The sequence below is a fragment of the Eumetopias jubatus genome, unplaced genomic scaffold, assembly GCF_037043125.1.
Source record: "Eumetopias jubatus isolate StellerSeaLion01/CBP00866 unplaced genomic scaffold, mEumJub1_p1.0 scaffold_1, whole genome shotgun sequence".
NCBI classification, from domain to species: Eukaryota; Metazoa; Chordata; class Mammalia; order Carnivora; family Otariidae; genus Eumetopias; species Eumetopias jubatus.
In genome coordinates this window covers 99,982,371-99,999,322 of record NW_028274807.1, presented here as the reverse complement: position 1 = coordinate 99,999,322, position 16,952 = coordinate 99,982,371, and the positions used below count along the sequence as shown (strand labels likewise).

At 35.7% G+C, this 16,952-nt stretch overlaps 1 pseudogene; it reads left to right on the top strand.

Moving 5' to 3' along the window:
* The first annotated feature begins 8,605 nt into the window (after positions 1–8,605).
* Positions 8,606–9,149, top strand: LOC114208967 (large ribosomal subunit protein uL5 pseudogene; annotated as a pseudogene).
* The last annotated feature ends 7,803 nt before the right edge of the window (positions 9,150–16,952 follow it).

Here is a 16,952-nt window from a genome sequence, read left to right as displayed (position 1 = left end):
ATCTCAAAGTAGGACATTAAATATTTTTCTCTAAATGGCCTTTTGTTCTATATTTCTTTCCATAATTCCCAATCCTACCACACACACACACACACACACACACACACACACACACACACACACAAAGTCACTGCTGCATTTTCCTTTGTCTCATGTAAAGACATATGAAAGTTTCTCTCCATATCCATTAATTCTACCCCACCCCACAGTATCTGGAGAGGCCAGATGACAGGTTAAAAAGAATGCTCCATATATATATAAGATGAGAGCAGAAAATTGAAAATGGTTAATATTTTTCCCCTTAGGTTCACCCTTTCATACCAAACTTATTTCTACTCACCTGAACTACCCAATAGCCAAATCTTTGCCCCTGTTACTCCCCTACATGCTCATTTATTCAAACTCACTATGAATTGATTAGTAGTCATTCTTGACCTGGTTTTCCATACTGTGTATACAAACTTGGAAACAGAATGATGGTAGAACAATGATTTTCATTCACTTTTTTTCTTCTTTCTACATTGTGATAATGAGAATGAAAGCTGACATGATTTCCGATCCCAGTCAAGTTAACTTAAGCAAGTCTTCCTTACACTCAGCTGATTGTCAAGTTCAAATTCAGAAGTCCTTTGAGGCATGAAGCACTTATCACCATCTGACATACAACTTACTTGTGTGTGTTTGTCTATTATCTTTTTCCCCATGATGAAATGTAAACCTTTCACCACCATGCCCCCAGCAATAAAAATAATGTCTGGGGACACGTGCGTGGCTCAGTCAGTTAAGCATCTACTCCTGATTTCCACTCAAAGTCATGATCACAGGGTCATGAGATTGAGCCCTATTTGGCTCCATGCTCAGCACAGAGTCTGCTTGAGATTCTCTCTCTCCTGCTCCTCTGCCCCTCCCCCTGCTTGTGTATGCACACTCTTTCTTTCTAAAATAAAATAAAATCTTTAAAAAAATACAAATAATATCTGGCACATAGTAAGAGATTAAGAAATATTTGCTGAATGACTGTTGAGTTAATTTATAGCCCCACCCTTATTGTCCATTGTCTATCTTTGTACACCACCTCACCCTAGGCATGTGATGATCATTTCACTTCTCATACTGAATGCTATATTCTTTTTTTAAGATTAACTTATTTATTTTAGAGAGATAGAGATAGAGAGCACAAGAGGGGGTAAGGACAGAGGGAGAGGGAGAGAATCTTAAGCCAACTCCTCACTGAGTGTGGAGCTTGACACAGGGCCTGATCCCATGACCCCAAGATCATGACCTGAGCCAAATTCAGGAGTCTAAGGCTCAACCAACTGAGCCACCCAGGCACCACTGAACGCTGTATTCTGTTTATTGGAATGGCTTCCCTGCTAGACTGTGAGCTTCTTGAGGATAGGCCGTGGGCCTTATTCTCTTTTTTTTCCCCAGAGTGGGGATACCTAGTATATAGGAGTTCTGACTACAAATTTTTGAATGGTAATATGGATAAATATTTTTCATTATTATGGTATGCAACTTTAAAGATATCATAATGGAAATTAAGGTAAAAGTACAAAACATGTTCCATGATATATCTAGACTTTGGAAACTCTAAAAATCACTTTGATTTTGATAATTCTGTGTCTTTTTTTTAAGATTTTATTTATTTATTCATGAGAGACAGAGAGAGAGAGAGAGAGAGGCAGAGGAAGAAGCAGGCTCCCAAGGAGCAGGGAGCCTGATGCAGGACTCGATCCCAGGATCCTGGGATCATGACCTGAGCCAAAGGCAGACGCTTAACCATCTGAGCCACCCAGGCACCCGATAATTTTGTGTCTTAATACCTACTTTACAAATGATGCATAAAAGATCATAGTAGATATTGACCAAAGCCAAAATCTCTTTTAATTTTGTATATGTATTTTATTTTTTAAGATATTTATTTATCTATCTATCTATTTATTTATTTATAGCATGAGTTGGGGAAGGAGCAGAGGAAGAGAGAGAGAGAGAGAGAGACTCTCAAGCAGACTCCCCGCTGAGTGTGGAGCCCAACACAGGGCTTGATCTCATGACCCTGATATCATGACCTGAGCCAAAATCAAGAGTCAGACACTTAACTGGCTGAGCCACCCAGGTGCCCCTGTGTACATATTTTAAGATTTAAAAGGAACAAAGAAAAAAAAATTGATGCTGTCATTTATGGGCAGTATGTATGTATTTTTATGGATTTTTTATTTCTTATAAAAACATACTTCTTGTCTCCAGGAAAATACCTTAAGCTAGTGGATTTAAAAATTGAATTCTAGATGTAGTTGTCTTATAAATCTGTGAGAAGAGAGTCCTCACACCTTTACACTAAATGGCATGTAAAAACAATAAAAGAAATCTCTCAATTATGATTGACAAGCAGAATTTATATATAAATTCCCCCTGCATCTGAAGAGAGGCAAGTCCTTTAGTTAGTTTTCTGTATCACAAACTTATGTATTCTTAGCTTGCCTTATCATCAAAGTGAAAGGATTTTAACATAGTGCCTGAATATTTTTAGCCCCAAGTGATTTGCTTTACAGCTTCTTTTTAGTAGGAACATATTTATTTCAGAATAATATTCACATTTTTAAAGTATTTTCCTTAATGAAAGAGGAGGCTTATATTATTTTCATTTTAGATTTTCTTCTTTTTTTAAGATTTTATTTATTTATTTGACGGAGAGAGAGAGCATAAGCAGCATGAGGGGCAGGCAGAGGGAGAGGGAGAAGCAGGTTCCCCGCTGAGCAGAGAGCCCCAATGCAGGGCTAGATCCCAGGACCCTGGGATCATGACCTGAGCTGAAGGGAGACGCTTAACCTACTGAGCCACCCAGGTGCCCCGCCCCTGATTTTACATTTTCTAAAGAAAATCAGAGATTTCTACTCAGAAATTCAGTTAAAATATACATATTTGTGTGTGTGTGTGTGATGAGAACCTTTAAAATTTACTCTCTTTAGCAGCTTTCACCTATTCAGTAGAGTATTGTTAACTATAGTCACCATGTTGTGCGTTACATTCCCAGACCCTATTGATCTTATAACAAGAAGCTTGTATCCTTTGACCAAAAAAATAAAAATAAAATAAAAATAAAATAGCTATGATGGATGTGTTAACTAACCTTATTGTGGTAATCATTTTCCATACATATATACATATATAAAATCACTATGTTGTACACCTTAAACTTACATAATGTTTTGAAAATTTAAATAAATACCTCAATGTTTGTTCATTTGTCTTCTTGCTCTTCCTCAAACATTACCAACACATTTCTTCCTCAGGTACTTTACACCTTCTCTTTCTTCTCTTTGTCTGAAATATTCAGAGCCATTTCCTTACCATTATTCAACAAATGTTAGATTTTTAACATCTTAGAAAAGAGTTCTTCCAAAAGCTCTACTGGTAAAAAATTGTCATTCTTAAAAAAGAGGCAGAAATGTGTGAAATCATAGATACCTTTTTTAGTTGAGACACTAAATCAATTGCAACAATAGGAGCTGCATTGTCCAAATGCCTTAGTTAAGATGAGTGTGATGATTTATTCACCACAAGCAACTGAATACTTTGGAAACAACTGTAAATTACAACAGAAAAATCAATTTTGTACCATGTCAACTTTCAATACGCCTTTCTAATTTCACCTTGTTAAAAAGAAACAAAACACTATAATGTGGAAACAATAAAGCAAAGAGAAAATGAGAGATAATCACATGCTCAAAATAATTTAAGGGAATAATCAACTTTACAAAAATTGCTAACTTTTTAATACTGTTCAGCATCTTATTTCTTTGAAAACATTTAAACAAAATACAGTTCTTGAGGCTAGAAGTTAAAGTGCTGGTAGGTGCGGTGAAGCCTCTCCCCTTGGCTTGCAGACGATTTCCTTCTGGCTGTGTCTTTCCCCTGAGGGCATGTATCTATCCCTGCGACCTAATCCCTACTTCTTCTAAGGACACAAGTCAGAGAGGATAGAGGCCCACCCTGAAAAACCTGATTTTTATCTTTATTACCTCTTTAAATACCTTTTTGGGTCTAAACACATTTACATTTTGAGATACTGGGAGTTAGGATTTCAACATATAAATATTGGTGAGCAACATAATTCAGCCTACAACATGAACTTCAAATGCAGATATTATACCAGAAAAAGGACTGACAATCATTTGGTTAAGTATTTTTAGCACAGGATGTCAAGTCACCCAAATCCCTCTCTCCCCTTCTTCCATGGTAATATAATTACTGAATTTTAGCTTGGTATATGACCTTCAGCCTAGAGACTACATTTTCTACCTGAAAACCTATGATAGGCATAACTAGACATAGACATATGACTGTATTTTCACCATTGAGATTTAAATTTTTGTGCAAATTTTGGAAGCATCCTTAATTTCTTCTGTTGCCTTCCTTCTTATTGGCTAGAGAACTACTGAAATAGCTAGTGTTAACATCTATTTTAGAGGATGGGGTGATTTGGAGAATAGAATTCATGCATACATAGAAGTACTGTGGATTCAGGGGCACCTGGGTGGCTCAGTTGGTTAAGCGTCTGCCTTCGGCTCAGGTCATGATCCCAGGATCTGGGATCAAGCCCCACATTGGGCTCCCTGCTCAGCGGGGAGCCTGCTTCTCCTTCTGCACCTCCCCCGCTTGTGCTCTCTTTCTCTCTCTCTCTCTCTCTCTGTCAAATAAATTAATAAAATCTTTTTTTAAGAAAAAGAAGTACTGTGGATTCAACTTGCCTTGAAATGACCCTCAGCAGTCTTTTTTCTTAATTATTTAAATTTTTTCATCTTTGTTGATATATATAATTGACATATATTGTTGTGTAAGTTTAAGGTATACAATATGATGACTTGATATATGTATATATTGTGAAATGATTACCATTATAAAGTTAGCTAATATATCCATCAGCTGACATATTTTTTTGTGTATATGTTAAGAACTTTTAACTTAGCAATTTAAACTAAAAATTTTAAATATACTATATGCTGCTGTTAACTATAGTGACCATACAGTATATTACAGCCTTGGAATTTATTTATTTTATAACTGAAGTTTATATCCTTTGACCACATTCACCCATTCCTCCCCCCCACTACCCTGTATGACTGGCAATTACCAATCTACTCTCTGTTTCCATAAGTTTAGATTTTTTTATATTCCATATCTAAGTGAAATCATACAATATTTGTCTTTCTCTGTCTGACTTATTTCACTTAGCATAATGCCTTCAAGTTCCACCCATGTTATCATGAATGGAAGAATTTCCTTCTTTTTATGGCTGAATATTCCATTCTTCACATACACGTGTGTGTTTCAGCTTACCATTTTATTAGATAAAAACAGAAAGGAGGATGCCTAGCCATCCCTTCTTTTGTCTCATAAGGTGAAATCTCCCCCTTCACCCCACCCTAATAGAAACTCAGGAGTCTATAACACTGAGATAATATGGGAAGGTAGAGCAGAAAGCCCCAGTCTTCCTTCTTCTAAGTTTTATTACAAGAGAAATCTTCTTGATATAAAATCTGGGAATGGGAATTATACCTGAATCTTCCCCTAAGTGGGAGGCTGTCCCTCCTTCAGCAAAACAATTAAAAGATAGGCATTCCCTTCCACAGGTCCAGGTATGGAAAAGGAGAATAAATTTCAGCATGTGAGCCTAAAAAGATTTTTTCAAGATAATAAGAGTAGACAAGGTTGTGGAGAAATTGGAACCCATTACACTGTTGGTGGGATACAGCAGTTGTAGAAAACAGTATGAAGATTGTACAAAAAATTAAAAATAGAACTATCATGTGATCCAGTAATCTCACTTTTGGGAACCTCTGGCGAGGATCTCTGCTTGGACACAGCTGCAAGCAGGAACTTGGTCCTCCAAGATCTGGGCACTGATTGCTGTGAGCTCCACCACCTTCTCCATCTCTAACTGATCTCCCATGGGCTAGTCCCAGATTTCCCCGGTGATCACCATGAGGCAAGACCCAAGTGGTTTCCCAGGAAGCATCCCACAATGCTGGGGGCCTACATATCCACCTTGGGCTCTCTTTACGCACTGGAGAAACCATAGGCTGGGGTGGGGGAGGGCCTCTCAGTGCAGTACTCTGCCAGCCTGGGGGAGGGGTGATATGGTCCAAGTATAGCTGCTCTGCTCCTCTTAACCTTCTAATCTGGTCCTTCTCAGTCTTTGTGGTCCAGGAGGATGTTTCATCCCCATCCCTGGGTTCTGGGATTTTCAAAATGGCATCTTGTCTATGAATAGTTGCTAGTTGCTCTGCTTGTGAGAGAGACTGAGGTTGGAACCAATCTACGTTGCCATCTTGCTTACATAATCTCTTCTATCTCCAGTCTTTCTGAGAATAAGAGAAAACTGAAGTCCTGTTTAGTTATCATATGGCTTATTATATGGCTTTTACTATTATCTCTAAACATATTCCTAACTAATGCTTAATTCAGTTCATTAAGTCAGAGTAAAATGTTTACAAATCTAAAAACTATTAAGTATGTATAAGACAAAATATGAGTGAATGTGGAAAACAAAATAATTACATAGAGAAGATCAAAATAGTCAAAGCTGTTTCTAGAAAATGATTCAACATAAAGCAAACTTCTGGCAAAATATATATATTATATACATATATGATATAAATAAATATTAGAAGTGAAACAGGGGACATTGGAAAAATATTAGGTAAGCAATATAAAATGCAAATACACTGAACAATTACTGGGAAAAATATCAGTCACCACTGGGCATTGGTAAATTGGGCTATCCTCTCAGCCTGCACTGACATCACCTCGGTGGGGAAGAGGAAGGTTCCTCATTACTATGAGTGAAAGTGAAGTCTAGACTCTTCACTCCACCTTCCTTTTGTGTGTGTGTGTGTGTTTCTCAATGTTTTTGTTGGAGTAGGTGTTAATTATAACATTTTTCTGTATTTCTGGGCTGCTGCTTATCTGATTCTTTGGCAGGAGAGAACAAACTTTTCCTGAATTTTTTTTTTTTTTGGTGCCAATTGAAACTTATAGTTGTGGGCTTCTTCAGCAGTCAGAAATATATAGGAGGCAAAAAGAAAACACAACAGATTCACCAGTGTGTTGTTCCTCACATTTCAGACTTTCTAGTCAATCTGCCTTCTTCTTCTTGCCCTTAACAGTCTCTTCTTACTGGTTTTGTATATAACATCCAGGGGTTTTAGCTTTACTTGATTGAAGAGATAGAAGTAAATGCATCTACTCCATATTTTCCAGAACCAGAAGAGGTACTAGATTTTTGATTGCCTGGCATGTTGTGATGTTACTGTCTAAAAAGTCATTTCTAGGTTGGTTCCTCATTCACTGATTTATTAAAATAGCTCATAGCAAGGGAATCTGGGTGACAGTAAAGAAAAATAAGAAATAAAGTTCTCAGTATCTTCTTGGAGTAGTTTTATTGGTCACCAACTTTATTTTAGTCTGCAAGATTCTTAGTCACCACAGCACGACTATTTATCTAATGTCCTTGTTGCTTACAGTATCCTGAGGTGTCTTTATCAGAATGTTCCCTCCTCAGAGGCTTAATGGATGGGGTCTGTTTTGTTCTAGGGCTCTTTTAAAATGTCAAATGAGAAGTTAGGGATCTGGCAATTGGGCCATTTACCAGTCTAGTTTTAGCCTGCAGATTAAATCCATTTAGTTGTGGCTTAAGGCTGATCATAAAAAGTGAAAAGAAAGACAATATCACATCTGCTTCAAAATCTACTCCTAAATGCTGTGTAGTGTTGTTAACTTATTCCAGAAGTTTCCAGTGGATTAATTTTTTTTTTCTTACCTGAAGGATTGACTTAGAGTTCAATCTATTTTTATAGAAAGTGACTCTGGGTAAAGACTTCAAAAGATGTCCAACATCAGATTATTCAAATCTGCCCGGTGTTCTATGCAATTTGTAGTCTTATAAATCACCCTCAGAGTCTTCCCACTCTATCTTTGTACACCTTTTTCAAAAAAATCTGAGATTGTTATTAGGATATGAACTAATTGTTACAGATTTGGAAGTGCTGAATTATATATTTTCAGAATTTAAAAAATTCTTAGATAATAGTTTTCAGCAGAGAATGAGGCCAGGGCTTAAAATCAACCATGAGCCTCTTGCCTGTTTCAAAGAAAGATCAACTTTAAGCAATTAAGCTGTAGATGTTTCTGCTCTGAGAAAATGAAAAGAAAATGGGTTATAAAGAGTGTTATGGAATGTTAGCCACTAATACAGACCATTGTGTTCTTCAAGTTGTGATTTGGGTAGTGTAGAGGGATATAAAACTTTGTATATTTATAATTTTATAATACATATTTATTGAAACAATCTGGAATCTGAATTTCTTTAAGAATTTTCACATAAAAATGCAGATCATTGGATGTTTGGAATTTTACACCCCTTCTCCTTCCTTATTGGTGGTTCTCAAATGAATATTTTGTTCATATTGGAAGATTCCCAAAGGGCCATTTAATTCTCAAGTGTCTTTGGTGATATGATAACCATTTTTAAAGATAAGTGCAAGAATTAGAACCATAGTTTGAATACACAGCAGTAATCTGGCTCTTCCTGTTCTCCATCATGGCACAGGATCAAGGTGGAAAGGAGAACCCTATGTGGGAACTTCCCAACCACAAGCTCTACCTCAGCATCTGTGGGTTGGGGGAGAGTGGAGACAGACTGACTCTGGCAGCCAAGGTGCTGGGACAGCTCACAGGCTAGACCCCTGTGTTCTCCAAAGCCAGATAAAGCATCAGATCCTTTGGCATCAACAGAAATGAAAAGCTTGCTGTCCACTGTACATTCCATGGGGTCAAGGCAGAGGAAATCCTGGAGAAAGGTCTAAAGGTGCCTGTGTTTGAGTTAACAGAAACAACTTCTGCAATACTAGAATCTATCATTTGGAGATCGGGAGCACATCAGTCTGCAGATCAAATATGACCCAAGCATTGGTATCTACAGCCTAGATTTCTATGTGGTTTTGGGTAGGCCAGGTTTCACCATCACAGACAAAAAGCAAAGGACAGCCTGCATTGTGTCTAAACACAGAAACAGAATCAGCAAGGAAGAGGCCATGCACTGGTTCCTGCAGAAGCATGATGGGATCATGCTTCCTGGAAAATAAATTCCCACTTCTACCCAAAAGACCAATAAAAACTTTTTAGTAAAATATTTAAAAAAAAGCAGCAATCTGACACAGAGCGTATACAACTTAGAAGACAGACCTATGAGAGTCTAGACATTATTCATTGATTATGTTGTTGGTGTACCTTATTTCTCAGGCCTCTAACTGAATATGGCTGGCTTCCTCTGCTGCAGACCTGACAAATTTTCAATTCCTGGCAAACAGAATTTTTAGAGAGAAGGTCACTTCCAGACCAGACTCTTAGGGACAAAACATGATGAGACTGGGGAAATTTCTCATAAGGGAAAATTTGTCTGTAAAAAACGGTGCTCTGTTGAAATCTAAATTCGTGTTTTTACATCCAGCTTGAGAGATGGCCACATTGGTCCTAGGTACATCCTCTTTTCAATGACATTCCTCTTAATGACTCACCCCAAAATGTGGCAAGAACAGATAGTCATGTTATTACTAATTAGGCTGGTTTCTGCCCATAACAAGAGTTTTTGTATATGATCAGGTAATCAAGGATTCCTAAAAGGGCTGCTTATTCCTAGGAAAAATATTTGCAAGCTTGATGAGAGGATTTGGGAACCTGACACAAGGCACTTATCTCACTTAACCTCACTGTCTTATCTTATCTTACCCCACTATCACCACTTAAGGGTACTTCTGAAAGGAGACCCAAGGGCTCCCCAAGGAATACAGCTTCCAGGTTGGGAATTTTGAAGTATAGAAGTAAGGGTGTCTTGATGGGATCTCAGTGTGACTTCTAGGATTGTTAACTGGTTTCTCCAGAAGATCACGCAACATAATTGATTACTCAAGCAAATTAATTTTATTCAATTTATTTTATTAAGAGAGGACACCATTTTGACAGTCTTAATAATTCTTAGAAGAAATTGGTTGGTCATGGAAGATATTAACACATCTTTGAGTCTGTTTCCAAGTGGTTTGAGGTTTCAAGGTAAGAAACTGGTTGTAATCAGGCCAAGTCAGCGATATAATAGTGTAAGATTGATGGACACTATGAGGTGAGGCTAGTGAAGCAAATCTTGATAAGTAAATTATTATTTGAAAAGTGAGTTGTTTGATTAGCTTAGCTTTCTATTCTTCTAATAGGAGTTTGTCCAGTTACAGAAATTAGTTTGCTGACAATAAAGAGATTTATTCATTTATAGCCTTAGCTTTCTGGGCAAGAATTTGCTGAAATAAATAGTTGCCATAGATGATCTGGGTTCTTAATCCTGATAATGTTGTATGGAGGCCAGCGAACTTAATTCCCAACATTAAATACAATCCATGAAAATAAATATTGACATTTATTTACATTAAATTATCTTTTATAAGATGAAAAAAAACAAAAGTAATTTGAAGGATAATCTTCACCATGAAAAGTTATTTGCAACAAATAAAACTAATTACTATCAGGTATATATAAATAACTTTACAAATCAGCAAAAGGAATATAAAAATATATATATTTTGTAGAAGAAATCTTATTGGTTACTAATATATCAGAATTTATTCAACTTCTTTGGTAATCTGGGAAAGACAACCTAAAACAATTAAGCACCATTCAAAAACTATAAAATTTTCTTAAATTAAAATTTTATAAAACTTTCATAAAGTGTTAAAAACTGCTGATAAAAATATGGACAAGCATTATCTCTCATATCTCATAGAAGGATTATATGATGGCCCCATCATTTTGGAGAGCATAAGACCACTACATAATAAAACTGAAAGAACTACTTTCAAGTAGAGACACTGAAATCACTCAAGCATATGCATAAGGATACGTATTCAAGATTAATTCTTTCTAATAATGAAAATTTCAATAAACTAAATGACCATCAATAAGGCAATAGAAAAATAAAATATGGAGTATTCCCAAATTTGAATAGCACACGACACTCATAAAGCATGAACTTGCTACCTGCATACATGCATGGATGACTTTTGTGTGAGAAATTCTTTCCTCTTGCTGAGACATGCAAAGTAAGCTTCCAGTTGGGGAATTCGAGATATGCTTTTTTATAGCAAGCTGTAGTGTGTGTGAGCTCTCCCTTCAGAGCTTCCCAGGTCCATTTTAAATTAAGTTTCCTTTATCTATTTTCACAAGACCAGTGGGCTAGAATCAAGAGTCCAGAAATAAATCCAAGCATATATAGTCAATTAATATTTGACAAGGGAGACAAGAATACTCAAAGGAGAGAAGACGGTTTCTACAATAAATGGTGTTGGGTTAAATAATTGGATATTCACATGTAAGAGACTGAAACTAGACATATAAATTACATCACTCACGAAAATTATTGAGAGTTAAAGACTTAAATATAAGATCTGAAACCACAAAAATCCTAGATAATGATTTTTTGGCTATGACACCTAAAGCACAAGCAACAAAATCAAAATAAGCAAGTGAGATTACATCAAACTAAGAAGCTTCTGCACAGCAGAAAAAACCATCAACAAAGTTAAAAGGCAACCTACAGAATAAGAAAAAAATATTACAAACCAGTATCTAATAAGGGATTAATATCCAAAATACATAAAAACTCATATAGCTCAATAGTAAAAAGTAATAATAATAATAAATTAATAGCCCAATTAAAAATTGGGCAAAGGACCTGAATAGACATTTTGTCAAAGAAGATATACAAAGGCCAAAAGATACATGAGAAGATGCTCAACACCAGTAGTCATGCAAATTAAAACTACAGTGAGATATTACCTCAAGCCTGTTAGAATGCCCATCACCAAAAAGATAAGAGATAACAAATGCTGGCCTGGATAAGAAAAAAAGGGAACTCTTTTGAACTATTTGTGGGTTGTAAATTGGTACAGCCACTGTGGAAAACAATATGAAGGATCCTCAAAGAATTAGAAATAGAACTACCATATGATCCAGCAATTCCACTTCTGGAAATATACCCGAAAAAGAATAAAAACACTAACTTGAAAAGGTATCTGCACCTCCATGTGCATAGCAGCATTGTTTGCCATAGCCAGGACATAGTAACAACAAAGTGTCCATTGATGGATGAATGGGTACAAGATTGTGGTATATACACGTATATGCAAGGGAATATTATTCAGCAACGAAAGGAAAGGAAATACTGCCATTTTGTGACAATATTGACAGACCCTAAAGGCATTATACTAAATAGAATAAGTCAGACAGAGAAATTATACATTTTCATGTATAATTTATGATCTCGCTTATATGTGGAATCTAACAACAAAACCAAGCCAACCAACCAAAGAAAAACAAATTCATAGCAAAAGAGAACAGATATGTAGTTACCAGAGGCAGAGGGTACAGGAAGGGAGAATTGGAAGAAGGTAGTCAAAAGATAAAAACTTCCAGTTATAAGACAAGTAAGTACTAGGGATGTAATGTACAACATGATGACTACACCTAATACTGTTGTATGCTATATAGGAAAGTTGCTAATAGAGCAAATCCTAAGAGTTTTCCTCACAAGATTTTTTTTTCCTTTTCTCTTTTTAAATTTTTTTGTATGTATATGAGAAGATGGATGTTAATTGAAACTACTATGGTAAGCATTTCACAATATGTATAAATCAAACCATCATAATGTATGCCTTAAACTTATACAACAATGTATGTCAACTGTTAATAATACTGGAAAAAAATAAGTAAATATTGTGATTTAAGAATTTTTCTTTAAAATACCCATTAAGAAGAGAATCTATTCTGAACTTGCATAAACAAAATGACATGAAAGCATAAATGAAGATCTTTATAGGACATGTCATGTCAAAATGCTGTGCACGGGCTTACAAATGCATTGTGTCCAGAGTAAAAGATCCAAATAATTGCTGAAGACACACTGTGGTCATTTTTTCACAAAACTACTTATATTAAATTATCACAGCTTAAAGAAACCATTTGGTTACTATTTTTAACCTGTAGCTATAAAATTTTTATTGTAGAATTTATTTTATTTTTTAAACCAGGACTTTCACAGAAGAGTTTCAGTAATTAGCTCATGGTAGTTTTAGAGGCTGGATTGATTCCCAGGTCTTATTCTTCTCTCTGGTGGGAAATTTTGATCATAAAATTCAAAGGCTGACCTTGGTTCTGATTTTATAAGGAATATTATATGCAGCTCAACCTTCACAATCTAGATTGAAAGAAGATGAAAGGATTAGCTGAAATTGAACACTATGCTTACAGTCCAAGAAGAAAGAAAAAAAGTTAAACTTTCAGAGTCATAAATTATACATGAAAAGGTATATGCTAATAATATAATTTTAAATCACCAGAATTCCTGCATTATCTGCAAGTGTAGGTGTTTGGTTATTTGAATGATAATAATGGCTTTAAAAAGACAGTGACTAGCCTAGATAGAAAAAAATATTTCCTTAATTTTATAATTTCACATTATATAAAATACTTGCCAATGAATTAGTTCTCTACATAAATGATAGTTCTAATTTCCAGCATTCTAAATCCCTTTAAACCTTTTTTGTTCAAATGTGCAAGTACTATAATCACTATATTGTCTTTATAACAATTTTTATAATTGCTGCAAAAGTATTTGTATGATCTATGTATTTTTAAAAAATCATCCTAAGAAAAATTTACTGATTACTTCTATTTTTAAAATATCCTTAGTATCACTTGACTGTCTTTTGACTCATTAAAAAAAAGTTACTTTATTTAGACTAAAAGATTGTCAAACTGTCTCTCATTCACAGTTATGAAACATTTAAAATTCAGATTTCTAACATATGTGGTAATTTGAATTTTATAAGAAGCACAAGTCAGAAAAATAAAAGTATGGTATAGTATATCAGGCAGTATTTGCAAACATCTTTCCAATTTACCAAGAAAAAGATAATTTGTTACATTCTGAAGGAATGGACTTTTTGTCAGCTTTGGGCTTCAAGTCCAAGGCTGCTGTTGTCTTTCCTGTTCCTTTTACCACGGACCAGTCATTTCATATCTTATCATATTCATTGTCAAAATCACTTCCTTTGAGAAGGGATGTAAGGGTGATATCTCGGTATCACATCTCATCTCTGTTGTAGTTGTAGCTCTGTCCAGAATCATGGCTCTGTGATACCAACAGCTGATGCTGAAACGTGAATGTCCTTGGGACACTGCAAGAAAGTGAATTATAGCTCTATTCTCACATGGACATTAATAGTCTTGAGAAAATCTCTAAAAACTGACTTCACCTAAAGCCACTTCAGTTGATTACTTGTTACCAAAGGCATTATTTTTCCATTTAAAACACTTTCTTCACTTTCAAAATGTTTTGGGATTTGTGGATAGACAGAGCTTGATCATGGGAACAAAGTAGTGTGACCAGAGGATGACAGTGCTGTAAGAATTACGCATCCATTCTCCAATGTCTGGATGTAGATGAAGCCAGAATCATGAAAGCCAAGTGTCTGTAGTCCAAATTAAACAATGTCAAAGTCAATTTTGCCATGAATGACACATGGGTTTTGATTTATTTGATGACATGCTCTCTAGTTTTTGAAAATGTTCATCATTGTGACAGGATACTTTAGTGAAATAAGCAGTGTTCTGTTTAGTGGTTACTAGGTTTTTTTCCTTACTCATTTCAAGAAGATAAAGATGCACATGTGTTGATTTGCCTCAGGGCCTATAGTAGTTCACACCTGGATAAAGAAATTGAAGGGTGCCTGGGGGGCTCAGTTGGTTAAGCAACTGTCTTCTGCTCAGATCATGATCCTGGAGTTCCAGGATCAAGTCCCACATCGGGCTCCCTGCTCAGCAGGGAGTCTGCTTCTCCCTCTAACCCTCCCTCCTCTCATGTGCTCTCTCTCTCATTCTCTTTCTCAAGTAAATAAATAAAATCTTTAAAAAAATAGAAATTGAAGAAAATTTCCTCCAACCCTCAAACCCATTTAGATTTCTCTTATTGAAAGCAGATGACTACTTATTAAATCAACAAATATTTAATAAATGCTTACTAAGTTCTCAACTTGATTTAGGGTTCTCAACCTGATTTAGAGCAGTGAAAAGAAAAGAAAAGTTACTGGATAAATGAAAAATACAAATTTAGGTTGCAAATTTAAAAAATTAAGAGAACATTTTCACATACAGTATACATCTCTTATATCATATTAAAATATTAGTGACAGTGTTTATAGTAATTGTTAATATGTATTGTTTTTATTGTGTATCATGCCCTGGGCTATATAGTTTATACATATCATCATGCTGTGATCATTTTAATTTTATAGCTGAGATTGAAGTGTAACTTTGAGAAGTTATTTGAAAATAAATATTGGAATCAAATTTTAATTCAAGATCTGCCTGAATTCAGAAACAGTTAAAACTAAACACTGAACTAGGATATATATATGTATATATATATATATATGTATATATATTTGCTCTATTAGATTATATATAACCCAATAGAGCAAAGGAAAAAAAATCAATGTTAGTTCAAAAATACAAAACTTCCCCTAATTTTAATGAGCTTTTAGTATGTGTAAAGAAAACATAGCTGCTATGATCATTGGGGTGCATGTGGCCCTTCTTTTCACTACATCTATATCTTTGGGGTAAATACCCAGTAGTGCAATTGCTGGATCATGGGGTAGCTCTATTTTTAACTTTTTGAGGAACCTCCACACTGTTTTCCAGAGTGGCTGTACCAACTTGCATTCCCACAAACCGTTTAAGAGGGTTCCCCTTTCTCCACATCCTCTCCAACATTTGTTGTTTCTTGCCTTGTCAATTTTTGCCATTCTAACTGGTGTAAGGTGGTATCTCAAGGGTGGGAAGTTAGAGGGGGAGACGAACCATGAGAGACTATGGACTCTGAGAAACAAACTGAGGGTTTTAGATGGGAGGGGGGTGGGGGAATGGGTGAGTCTGGTGATGGGTATTAAGGAAGGCACATATTGCATGGAGCACTGGGTGTTATATGCAAACAATGAATCATGGAACACTACATCAAAAACTAATGATGTACTGTATTGTGACTAACATAACATAATAAAACAGAGGAAAAAGAAGAAGACATAGAATACTTTCAGAAGGGTGAGGTAAGGGAGATGAGAACTTCAAGTCAGAGGTGCAGAAGTGGCTTTAGGTGAGGTCAGTTTTTAGAGATTTTCTCAAGACTAGGAATGTCCATGTGAGAACAGAGCTATAATTCACTTTCTTGCAGTGTCTCAAGGACATAGAGAGAAGCAGGTTTTGTATAATTAAGGAGTCTAGAGCACAGATGTTTTACAAAGTTTCTGTTTGACCTAAATATCCAAGTTTGACCCAAACTGACATTCAGGAGGCCTGGGACATTTGGAAATTGGGTATACAGAGACATCCGGTATAGACCCATGACACAGGGGCTTTCCATACATGTACATGACAACATGAGACTCCTGAAAATATCACCTCCCCCAGATAGTTGCAGGGAAAGTCCCCCTAGGGTGGACATTGAATTTTTCACCAGCTTATGGAATGATTTAAAAATTTATTTAAATATATTTTAAGGAAACTATCCAAAAGGTAGTGTTTCCTTGTTCTGCCAAAGTGGAAATATGTGTAGGAGGAAGGGATGACACTCTGATGGGATGTCTTTAGCTTAAAATTTGTAACCTAGCTGTAAGTACTCAAAACATAAATGTATTCAGCAATGGTGGCTGAATATCTAATCACTTTAAAACAGACTTTTTAAATGCACAGTAAATCTGAGAGAACCTCAGGTTAATTTCCTAACATTTTACCAGAGCTGGATGAAATGTGATTATACTGAATATGTAAAGACTATGGAGGACACAGGA